This window comes from Artibeus jamaicensis, unplaced genomic scaffold (assembly GCF_021234435.1).
Source record: "Artibeus jamaicensis isolate MK-2021 breed Jamaican fruit bat unplaced genomic scaffold, CSHL_Jam_final scaffold_378, whole genome shotgun sequence".
Classification (NCBI taxonomy): Eukaryota; Metazoa; Chordata; class Mammalia; order Chiroptera; family Phyllostomidae; genus Artibeus; species Artibeus jamaicensis.
The window spans coordinates 4391526-4404514 of record NW_026522044.1 but is presented as its reverse complement, the minus strand read 5'-3'; positions in this window follow the sequence as shown (position 1 = coordinate 4404514).

Sequence of the window (12989 nt, the reverse complement as noted above, 5' to 3'; positions counted from 1 at the left end):
ATTAGCAGATATATGATTCACAAATGTTTTCTCCCATTCTGTTGGTTTGCTCTTCACTCTCTTCAGAGTGTCCATTGATATATAAAAGTTTTTAATTTTTATAAACAGCATTTATTTGCTTTCTTTGGTGCTTGTTTTTATGGTTTCATATTAAAGAAATTGCCAAATCCAGTGTTGTGAAGCTTTTCCTTTATTTATAGTATTAGTACTTACATATAGGTGTATTACATACATTTTTGGTGTTGAAATGTCCTCTCATTCCAGGGATAAATTCTAGTTGTTCATGGTGTATAATCACTTTTTCTTGTCCTCACCTAAGGACTTTATTTTCATTGCTTTTAGAGAAAGAGGAAGGAAGAGAGAGAAACATCATTGGAAGGAGGAGCATCGATTGGTTGCCTCCTATGCTCCTGGACTAGGATCAGTATCTGGGCAGAGATCTTATACTTCTGGCCCAAGGGTCACACCCACCCATGCCCATACTGAGGATTGAACTTGCAACTTAGATATTTTCCCTGACTAGGAGTGGAACCTGCAAGCTTTCAGTTACCGGATGAGGATGATGCTCAAACCAAGTCACATCAGTCAGGTCTGTATAATAATTTTAATATGCTGCTGAATTCAGTTTTCTAGTATTTAGTTAAGGAATTCTGCATCAATATACATAAGGGATATTGATCTGTGACGTTTTTGTCATGTCTTTGTCTGGTTTTGTTATCAGGGTGATGCTAGACTCATGAAATGAGTGTTCCTTTCTCTTCAGTATTTTGGAAGGGTTTCAGAAGGACTGGTGTCAGTTATATTTTAAGTATTTGGTAGGATTCACCTGTTAAGGTATCTGGTCCAAGGCATTTGTTTGTTGGAAAGTTTTGGGTGACTTAATCTCCTTACTAGTTATAGTTTTATTCAAATTTTCTTTTTCTTCAAGATTCAGTCATAATAAATTATTTATTTTTAGGAATGTGTATTTCATCTAGGTTATTCAATCTGTTGACATGCCATTGTTCATAATACTCTTTTTATAATCTTTTATTTCTGTAGAATTTGTAGAAATATTGCCACTTTCATTTTTATTTATTTATTTATTTATTTATTTATTTATTTATTTATTTATCTTTAGAGGGGAAGGGAAGGAGAGAGGGAGAGAAACATCAATGTATGGTTGCCTTTCATGCGTCCCCTGCTGGGAACTGGCCTGCAGGGAACCTGCCTGCAACCCCAGTATGTGCCCTGACTGGGATCGAACCGCGATTGTCTGGTTTGCAGGCCTGCGCTCAATCCACTGAGCTACACCAGCCAGGGCGCCACTTTCATTTTTTACTTTGGTAATTTGAATGTTTTCTCTTTTATTTTCTTAGTCAAACTATGGCAAAGATTTCTATATTTTATTTATTATTTTTTAACATTTTTTATTTATTATGCCATTACATTTGTTCTATTCCCCCCTCCATTCCCCTTCATCCTACACACCCCTCCCCCACCATTCCCCCCCCCTTAGTTCATGAACACGTGTCTCAAGTTCTTCAGATTCTGTATTTCCCTTACTATTCTGACCCTCCCCCATATCTATTTTCTATCTACTGTCTATGCTACTTATTTTCTGTATCTTCTGCCCCCTTCTCCTTCTCCCACTCCCCTGTTGCTAACCCTCCACGTGATCTTCATTTCTATGGTTTGCTCCTGATCTAGCTGTCCTCTTAATTTGCTTTTTTTAGGTGTGGTTGTTAATAACTGTGAGTTTGCTGTCCTTTTCACTGTTCATCTTTTTTATTTTCTTTTTCTTAGATAAGTCCCTTCAACATTTCATATAATAAGGGCTTGGTGATGATGAATTCCTTGAATTTGGTCTTATCTGAGAAGCACTTTATCTGTCCTTCCATTCTAAATGAAACCTTTGCTGGATAGAGCAATCTTGGTTGTAGGTCTTTGGATTTCATGAGTTGGAATACCTCTTTCCAGCCCCTTTTTGCCTGGAAGGTCTCTTTTGAGAAATCTGCTGACAGTCTGATGGGAACTCCTTTGTAGGTGACTGTCCCCTTAGCTCTTGCTGCTTCTAGGATTCTCTCTTTCATTTTACTCTTGGCTAATGTAATTATGATATGCCTTGGTGTGTTTCTTCTTGGGTCCAACTTCTTTGGGACTCTCTGAGCTTCCTGGATTTCCTGGAAGTCTATTGCCTTTGCCAGAACGGGGAAGTTCTCTTTTATTATTTGTTCAAATAAGTTTTCCACTCATGGCTGTTCCTCTTCCCCTCCTGGTACCCCTATAATTCGGATGTTGGAACGTTTAAAGATATCCTGGAGGTTCCTAAGACTCTCCTCATTCTTTTGAATTCTTGTTTCTTCATTCTTTTCTGTTTGGTCCTTTTTTCCTTCCTTCTGGTCTAACTCCCTTGATTTGAGTCCCAGTCTCCTTTCCATTACTATTGGTTTCCTGTGCATTACCATTCATTTCAATTAGTTTAGCTTTCATATGTTCCTCTAATTTGTGACTAAAATCAACCAGTTCTGTGAGCATCCAGATCACCAGTGTTTTGAACTGTGCATCTGAAAGTTTGGCTATTTCTTCATTGCTTAGATTTATCGTCTTTGCGGCTCTGAGTTCTTCTTGAGCCATTTTTGGTCTGTTTGCACCCATTAAGTATGAGGAGTGGAGCCTTAGTTGTTTACCAGGGTGGGGCTACCCAGGTTGCTGGTTTGTGATGCTGTATGTGGGGGTGGGATCAGAGAAGGAGCAATGGTGGTCCTCTCCACTTGCACAGTCCAACCCACCACTCGCCCCGGCCTGTGTATCTGAGCAGAAATGTGCGAGCCCACCACCCTGCGCTGTGCGGTCTCAATGCTCGCCTCTTCACTGGTTTATCTGCACACAAATTCTCGACCAACCACAGACAGCCAGCCAAGCCTCTTTCCTGTGTCCGCCCGTAGCTAGCCCGCACCTGGGATCTGCACCTTTGGCTGCTTGCGCACCACCCTGTCAGGGATCTTCTTGGCCAAACAGCTCCACTGCTGGCTTTGCCCCTCTTACAGGTTTAGCTGAGCATTTCGTTGTTTTCAGACTCTGTATTGTCGATTTTCTGCATGGTTTGATTGCGTTTATTGTTGTTAAAACTTTATTGTTTTTAGATTTGGTTGTGCACAGACGCAAGGTGTTTCCACCTATGCCTCCATCTTGGTGGAAGTCCAATATTTCTATATTTTAATGATCTGTTCAAAAATACAATTTTTGGTTTTGTTGCTTATCTCTGTTGGGTTTTTTTCTATTCTCTACTTTATTTATCTCCACACTACTGTTTATTATTTCCTTTTTCATGCTACCTTTGGATTTAGTTTTTCTTTTTTTCTAGTTCCTTATGGTGTAAAGTTAGGTTGTGGATTTGAGATCTTTCTTCTTTTTTTTTCAATTTATTTTTTCTTGATTATGCCATTACAGTTGTTCTATTCCCCCCTTCATTCCCCTCCACCCTACCCCCCCGTCCCCACCATTACCCCTCCTTTAGTTTATGACCATGTGTCTCAAGTTCTTTAGATTCTATATTTTCCATACTATTCTTGCCCCCCATCAATTTTCTATCTACTGTCTATGCTACTTATTTTCTGTACCTTCTCTCCCCTTCTCTTCCTCCCACTCCCCTATTGCTAACCCTCCTTGAGATCTTCATTTCTATGTTTCTGCTCCTGATCAAGCTGTCCTTTTAGTTTGCTTTTGTTTTAGGTGTGGTTGTTAATAACTGTGAGTTTGCTGTCCTTTCACTGCTCATGTTTTTTTAACTTCTTTTTCTTAGATAAGTCCCTTTAACATTTCATATAATAAGGGCTTGGTGATGATGAACTCCTTGAATTTGGTCTTATCTGAGAAGCACTTTATCTGTCCTTCCATTCTAAATGAAAGTTTTGCTGGATAGAGCAATCTTGGTTGTAGGTCTTTGGATTTCATGACTTGGAATACCTCTTTCCAGCCCCTTCTTGCCTGTAAGGTCTCTTTTGAGAAATCAGCTGACAGTCTGATGGGGACTCCTTTGTAGGTGACTGTCCCCTTAGCTCTTGCTGCTTCTAGGATTCTCTCCTTCATTTTAATCTTGGCTAATATAATGATGATGTGCCTTGGTGTGTTCCTTCTTGGGTCCAACTTCTTTGGGACTCTCTGAGCTTCCTGGATTTCCTGGAAGTCTATTTCCTTTGCCAGTTTGGGGAAATTCTCCTTTATTATTAGTTCAAATAAGTTTTCCACTGGTGGCTGTGCCTTTCCCCCTTCTGGTACCCCTATAATTCGGATTTTGGAGCGTTTAAAGATGTCCTGGAGGTTCCTAAGACTCTCCTCATTTTTTTTGAATTCTTGCTTCCTGGCTCTTTTCTGTTTGGCCATTATTTGCTTTCTTCTGGTCCACTCCATTGATTTGAGTCCCAGTTTCCTTTTCATCGCTATTGGTTTCCTGTGCAATTCCATTCATTTCAATTAGTTTCGCCTTCATATATTTGTCTAACTTGTGGCTATAATCAACCAGTTCTGTGAGGATCCTGATCACCAGTGTTTTAAACTGTGCGTCTGAGAGTTTTGCTATTTCTTCATCGCTTAGATTTATAGGCTCTGGGGCTTTGAGATCTTCTTGAGCCATTTTTGGTCTGTTCTCGCCAGTTAAGTATGAGGAGTGGAGCCTTGGACTCTCAGGTCTCTGGGTTGTGACACTGTATGTGGGGGCATGTTCAGAGCAGGGAAATGGTGACCTCCTCTTCTGTTTCTTGCTGCTGGGTGAGAAGCAGAGCCTTAGGTGGTTCACCAGGGTGGGGCCACTCAGGTCACTGGGTTATGACCCTGTATGTGGAGGTGGGTTCAGAGTGGGGAAATGGCGGCACCCTGTGCTGCTTGCAGTGGGGCCTGCTCAGTCCCGTAGTCTCACGGCCCACTCTCTCACTTTTCTATCTGCGCAGGAAAGAGCGACCACAGTCAACCCGCAGCCCTGCTCCCTCGCTGTTTCCCCGCAGTCACTCGCTGAGTTGCTTACTAGGTCCAACCCTGCGCCTGGGTTCCGCGTGCCCGAGTCCATCTGACCGAGTTTTCCTGTGCTACCCCGCTCCACCAGCTGCTGGTTTCGCCCCTTACCGGTCAGGCTGAAGAATTTGTTGTTAACTGACTTCCGAAAAGTTCAATTTTCTGTGTTCTGACTATGTTTTCTGTTGCTAATATTTAGTTGTCTCTAAACTTGGTTGTGAGAGAAGGCACAATGTCTCCACCTGTGCCTCCATCTTGGCAGAAGTCCTCTTTCTTCTTTTTAAATGTGCATTTTACAATCATAAATTTTCTTTTTAGCACTGCTTTTACTGCATAACATGTTTTGGTTTATTATATTTTCATTTTTAATTGTCTTAAGATATTTTCTAATTTCCCTTGTGATTTCTTCTCTGAGCCATTGTTTGTTTAAGAGTGTGTTGTTTAATTTCCATATATTTGTGTGTTTTCTGACTTTCCATCTACAGATTGCTAGTTTCTTTCCAATGTAATTGGAAAAGATACTCTGTATGATTTCAGTTTTCAAAAGTATATTAAGAGTTATTCTATGATCTGTCCTACAGAATGTGCAGTTGAGAAAGATGTATATTCTAGTGATAATGGGTAGAATATACTGCATATGTCTGTTAGACCCCATTGATTTATAATGTTGTTTCAATCGTTTGTGTCTTTGTAGGTCTTCTGCCTGGTTTATCTATCCATTGTTGGTGGAGTGTTTAATTCTTCAATAATTATTGTATATCTGTTTCTCCCTTTAATTCTGTTAGTGTTTACTTAATGTATTTTGCAGGTCTGATGTTTGATGTGTAAATGATTTTAATTGCTCTATCCTCTTGTTGAATTTACTGCTTTACCAAAATACAATGTGCTTATTTGTCCATTGTAACACTGTTTGATTTTAGGCCTATTTTGATTTTTATTATTATTTTTAAAATTTTATTTATTTATCTTTAGCAGGGAAGGGAAGGAGAGAAGGAGAGAACTATCAATGTATGGTTGCTTCTGGTGCATCCCCTGCTGGGAACTGGCCCCTGCTGGGAACTGGCCTGCAACCCAGGCATGTGCCCTGACAGGGAACTGAACCACGATCTTTTGGTTCGCAGGCCCGTGCTCAATCCACTGACATACACCAGCCAGGGCTTTGGTTTTAGGCCTATTCTATGTGCTAATATTATAGTTACCCCAGCCCTTCTTTGTAACTGTTGGCATTGAATTATTTTTGTACCCTCCATCTTCAACTTCTTTGTGTCCTTAGAGCTAAAGTTAGTCTCTTCTGGATAGGAATTAGTTAAATTACAGCTTTAAAAAGAAGCCATTCTGCCAATCTATGCCTTTTGACTACACAGTTTAATCCATTTAATTACTGATAGGAAAGGGCTTACATTTGCCATTTTGTTACTTGTTTTTTCCTTTTTGTATGTCTTCTAAAATTTCTGCTCCTTATTTCTTCCAGAGATCTTATAAAGTTATATTAGTCATTTTTCTGTTTTTTTTTGTTTGTTTTGTTTTTTATGTTTCCACGGGAGAACAAGGGACTGGAGTTTCTTAGTTTAATTTTGCTGATGTCAGTCCAGATTTAGGTAATTAAAACTAGAAAAACATGGTCCATACTCAAGGTGATAAACATATCTTAAGTTTTATCCTAAGGGACAAAACAAAGTAAAACTCTAAAGCATCTAGAAATTTCAAGAAAGAGAGACCTACTTCATACTGATCAGTATGTAGAGACTTTATGAATAGGTTTTAAGGCTTCTATGAACCACCTTGAAACTGCAAACCCACTTTGGTGTTTGTTTCTAATTGCTTTGGGCAGTAGGGAAAGTGTCCATAGCTTTTATACAAAGGGAATGTATTTAATTTTTCCTATTGTAAGAGTAATATATACTTCTCAAATAATCTACAGCCCCACAAGGTACCACAGAAGTCTTGTTAAACCATGAAGAATCAGATTAATTTATTCATAGTTGGTGAACCCAGTGATTTAGACTATTTCAGAGCATATGTCAAAAGGGAAATCTTCCAAATTCACTTTAAAAGATTAACATAACTTTGAAATCAAAATTGAAAAAGGAAACCTTAAAAAAGGAAAACTGTAAATTAACATCTACATATGAGTACAAACAGCATAGGAACTTCTGTTTTTCTTCTGTCAAACCAGATTTTCACCCTCTCAGAGAATGATTTGAACCATTTTGTGGCCCAGCTCATTTTGGATTAGTTCACCTATTTCCATTCTTGTTTATTACTATATCTTCACCCTTATCTTTATCTATTATCATCCTCGTCCTTTTCACATACTGATCCCTACAGCTCTCAAGGCTAAGTTTATCTAGTTTATGGTAATTTTTAAAGACCGTGCTTTTAGTCATCCTGTTTACGAGAGATGTATAGTCTGCATGGTTTATTCTTCCAATTATGCATTGCTTCATATGTGATGCTATTAAATATAATTTTCTTAGTTTATAAGTTGACTGTGTTTATAATTTCTATTCTGTAACAGTGCACGACCTTGCAGAGATAATTCTTTACAGAGTAATTCTTGAACTGGGTTCATGAACTCTTATAAACTTTATATACAAAATTCTTTATTTTAGTGTGTGTATATATCCATGCACATACACACACATGCACATGCTTGTTTTTTATAAACTTTGTTGTTTTCCTTAGATTTTTAATTTCCAAAGAGTGAAGAACTAATTTAGATGTATTGTCAGATTCTCCAAAGGGTTGAACTTCAACTTTGAATGAAGAACCACTAGTTTTTTCAGATTAATTCATGAAAAAGTAGTAACCTATGAAGGTATTGAAGAAAGTTTGCTGGGCTACTGACATGGTTTTCACAAATTGACACAGAATCTTGGATGAAATATACATAACATTGGCCCAGAGTTTCTTATCTATTTTTACTCTCTTAGCTAATTTACTTCCATGGAGATTTTCACAGTAATTTTAATAAAGTTTTCTATATAAAAGGAATACTTTTTTACAGGAATTCAGTTGAGTAAAATGCAACTGTATTTCTAGGCACTAAGTGTAATCCAAAAGAAATTTTAAAACACCCTCGACTTTTCAGGATAATTAAGGATTTAAATACTCCAAAAATGGTGTGCTAACTCACTCTTTGCCTAAGTATCACTTATTCTAGCATATTTTATTGTAAAAGAGAGGAAGGAAAGATAATTGTGGGAAGTGATGTTAATTTTTTTTTCAATCAGACTGTATAAGAGTTAGTTTTGGAGTAAGGGGGAAGATTTTCTTTTCAAATGTAGATACTTTACCTTTTTCCAGAACTAAAGCTATTAATTATTCACACCTTAAAAGTGGTAAAGGGCAAAAAGAAGGAATAAGTTTGGAGATGGGAGTATGGTTGGAGTGTTTTAGAGTCATTATGAATTAGTGTTCCTAATGACCATAGCTCTTACCCTTCATGAAAGCATGGAGGGAACTGGACATCACTATGCTGAGTGAAATAAGCCAGGCCTTGAAAGACAAATACCATATGATCTCACCTTTGACTAGAACCTAATCAGCAAAACAAACAAGCAAGCAAAATATAACCAGAAACATTGAAATTAAGAACAAACTAACAGTAACCAGAGGGAACGTGGGGGGCAGGGATAAAAGGGGAAAGGGGGAGGGCTCATCAAGGAACATGTATAAAGGACACACGGACAAAGCCAAAGGGAGGTAGGATAGAGGGTGGGAGGTAGGGATGGGTGAGGCCAGGGCGGTTGGTGGGAGGAAAAAGGAGACATCTATAGTTGAACAACTATAAAATAAAATAAAGATTAAAAAATTAAAAATACAAAGTAACAAAAACAACATTACTTGTAAATTTTTTTAAAGATTTTATTTATATATCTTTAGAGGGGAAGGGAAGGAGAGAGGGAGAGAAATATCAATGTATGGTTGCCTTTCATGCATCCCCTGCTGAGAATTGGCCTGCAGGGAACCGGCCTGCAACCCAGGTATGTACCCTGAATGGGACTTGAACTGCGATTGTCTGGTTCGCAGACCCATGCTCAATCCACTGAGCTACAACAGCCAGGTACTTGTAAAATTTTAATGGGAAATTTTCAAAGGTGTACTTATAAAAATTCATAGTAGTGAAATATTTTCTTGTTAATGTCACCCTAGTAAATTCAACTAAAGATTTCCTTGTTAAATGAGAAAGAATAAAAATAAATAAACTAAGCATTCAACTTACAGTTTGTAAGAAGTAACAAAATAAGAAAAATAAAGCAGAAGAAAATAATGATAGAAGCCAAAATTGAATAGATTAGAAGACTGTGGTCATAAGAAACAAATCCAAGAATTAATCCTTTGAAAAGAGATTTTTTGACACTTTTCACTAAAGAAGAGGTAACATTAAAATTTACAACATTAATAATGGGAATATTAATATGATAATACATCCTCAGATATCATAGTCCAACTGACAAGTTTATATGCTTCATGTGCAATAAGACCAATCAATAAAGCACTGAGTATGCAACAAGTAAAGAGTTTATTTTTGAGAAGCAAACAAGGATATAGGGAGAAAGCCCAAATCTTATTCAAATTCCCCTCAAATTCACTTCCCCAAACAAAGACTTGAACCAAATTTACAGAATAAGTTAAGGAGGGATTATGCATACTAATTAATTTTAATTGAGAAGGAGTTATATTTATTCAGTAATTCTAATTTAGGGAATCTGATTGGATTGTCTGGGAACTAAGCTATCTCAGGTAAGGAACATCAAAGAGGACAGAAGTAATTTCAGTCTTGAGGAGTTTGATTGTTCAGTCCTTTAATGTGTTCATATTTGGTCTAAGCACCAGATCTTCCTGGACACCAGACCCTTTGCTTCTGAAAGGGTTCTGGGTGTACAAGTTCTGGTCATGTCTTGGTCCTTTGATTTGGGGTGGGGTTAGGCAGCAAAGTTTTGATTCCAAGTGCAGCTGGAGGTCAAAGTTCTCTCCTCTGCACATGCTTTGTTTGGTTGCACAGTTTTGGTCTATTGTCTCTAAAAAGCATCTCAGTAGCTTGCTAGAAGCAGGATAGGACCATTTTGAGCTAGTTTTGTGTTTACCGTACTGAAGAATTTATTTTTTTAAATATTTTTATTGTTGATACTACTACAGATGTCCCCCATTCCCTCTGCCCTGTACCATCCTCTATCTAGCTCCTGCCCCATTCTGGCCTTAGCAACATTGTTTCCTGGGTCCATGGGTTATATGTATATGTGTATATGTTCTTTGGGTAATCTTTTCTAGTCCTCCCATTTCCCTCCTCTCTGAGGTCTATCGGTCTGTTACATGTATACATGCCTTTGGTTTTATTTTGTTTGTCAGTTTATTTTAGTCATTAGATTCCACATAGATCATATGGTATTTGTGTTCTTCTGACTGGCTTATTTAGCTAAGCATGATATTCTCCAGGTCTAAGCATGCCGTCACCCATCCCCTCTGTCCTCTCCATGCTGTTCAAAGCATAAGAGGTCCTTCTTTTTACAGCTATGTGTAGTATTCCATTGTGTAAATGTTCCACAGCTTTTTAATCCACTCATCTACTCATGGGCACTTAGGCTGTTTCTAGGTCTTGGTTATTATAAATGACACAGAAATGAACACAGGGATAAATACATTCTTTCTGATTGGTGTTTCTGTGTTCTCAGAATATATATTTCCAGAAGTGGGAACACTGCATCAAAAAGCAGTTGTATTTTTAGTTTTTTGAGAAAAATCCATACTGTTTTCCACAATGGCTGGATCAATCTGCATCTCCACCAAAACTGTACTAGGGTTCCCTTTTCTCCACATCCTTTCCAACACTTGTTTATTGATTTATTAATATAGCCATTCTGGCAGATGTGAGGTGATATCTCATTGTGGTTTTAATTTGCATTTCCCTGGTGATTAGTGATGCTGAACATTTTTTCATGTCTATTTGCCATCTGTATGTCTTTTTTTGAGAAGTGTCTTCTCACATCCTTTGCCCATTTTTTAATTGGATTGTTTGTCTTCCTGGTATTGAGTTGTATAAGTTCTTCATATATTTTGGAAATTAGCCTTTTATGAGATGTATGATTGACAAATATGTTCTCCCATACAGTCGGTTCCCTTTTTATCTTGTGCTGTGCAGAAGCTTTTTAATTTGATGTTCTCTCATTTGTTTATTCTTTTCTTTATTTCCTGTGCCCTAGGAGACATATTGGCAAAACTATTGCTACAAGACATGTCTAAGATTTTACTTCCTATGTTTTCTTCTAGGATTTTTATGTTTTTGCAACTTACATTGTCTTTATTTATTTATCAACTTATTTATTTATATATTTTTAATTAAATTTATTGGGTGACATTGGTTAATAAGATCATATAGGTTTCAAGTGTATATTTCTGTGATACTAGTGTATTGTACTCTGTGCCAACCACCTAAAGTCAAACCTTCTTCTATCACCATATATTGTGTTCCCCACCCCCCGACACCCTTCCCTCTCACAACAACCACATTGCTTTATATGTCCATGAGTTTCAGGTTTATATCAAACATATGAGTGAAATCATATGGTTATTAGCTTTTTAAAATTTAATTTTAGAGAGAAGACAAGGGAGGAAGAAGGACAGGGAGGGAATCCAACTTGTGACAAAAACATTGATTGGTTGCCTCTTGCACACACCCCAGCTGGGGACAGGCCTGCAACCCACATATGTGCCCTGACTGGGAATCGAACTGGTGGCTTTTCTCTTTGTGGAATGACATTCAACCAACTGAGCCATGCCGTTCAGGGCATGGTTCTTAGCTTTTGCTTAGAACTATTATTAAGTTAAATAAGTCATTATTTAACTTAGCATAATATTCTCCAGGTCCATCTATGTTGTCACCAATTGTAGTTTTTCTCATTTTCTTGTAGCTGAGTAGTGTTTCATTGTGTATATGTTCCACATCTTTATCCAGGCCTCTACTGAAGGACTCTTTGGTTGTCTCCTTGTCTTAGCCACTGTGAATAATGCTACAATGAACATAAGGGTGCATATATCTTTGTGAATACATGTTTCAGAGTGTTTCAGGTAGATACCCAGGAGAGGGATTGCTGGGTCATGTGGTAACTCTATTCTTATTATTTTGAATAACTGACAGTTTTCCACAGTGTCTGCACCAGTTTACATTCCCACGAGCAGTGAATGAGGGTCCCTTTCTCCACAACCGCTCCAACACTTCTTATCACTTGTCCTGTTGATAATAGCCATTCTAACAGGTATGAGGTGGTATCTTATGGTAGTTTGATTTGCATCAACCAAATAGCTAGTGAAGTTGAATATCTTTTCATATATCTGTTGAATATTTTTATGTCTTCTTGGGAGAGGTGTCTGTTCAGGTTCTCTGCTCATTCAGTTGTATCGATTGTTTGATGTTGAGATTTATGAGTTCTTTATATATTTTGGATGTTAAGCCTTTGTCATAGTTGTTGTTTGCAAATATCATCTCCCATTTCATCAATCACCTCTTTGTTTTGTTGTTGGTTTCCTTTGCTGTACAGAAACATTTTAGTTTAATACAGCCCCATTCATTAATTTTTCCATTTAATTCCCTTGCTTTTGGGGTCTAATTCATAGTGTTCTCTATGACCAAGATACATAAGTTTAGTACTTATGTTTTCTTGTATATAATTTATTGTCTTCAATCTTATATTTAAGTTTTTGATGCACTTTGAACTAATTTTTGTACATGGGGAATATTGCAATCTAGTTTCATTCTTTTGCATGAGGCTTTCCAATTTATCCAGCACCATTTATTGAAGAAACTTTCTTTTTTTCCATTGTGTGTTTCTGACTTCTTTGTGGAATTATCTGCCCATATACATGTTTCTTTCTTTCTTTTTTTTTTAATCTGGGCTCTTTTCCACTTATCTGTGTGTCTGTTTTTTTCCCTGCCAATATCATTCTATAATTGATTATCATAGCTCTGTAGTATAATTTGGGGTCCAATAGTGTGATACCCC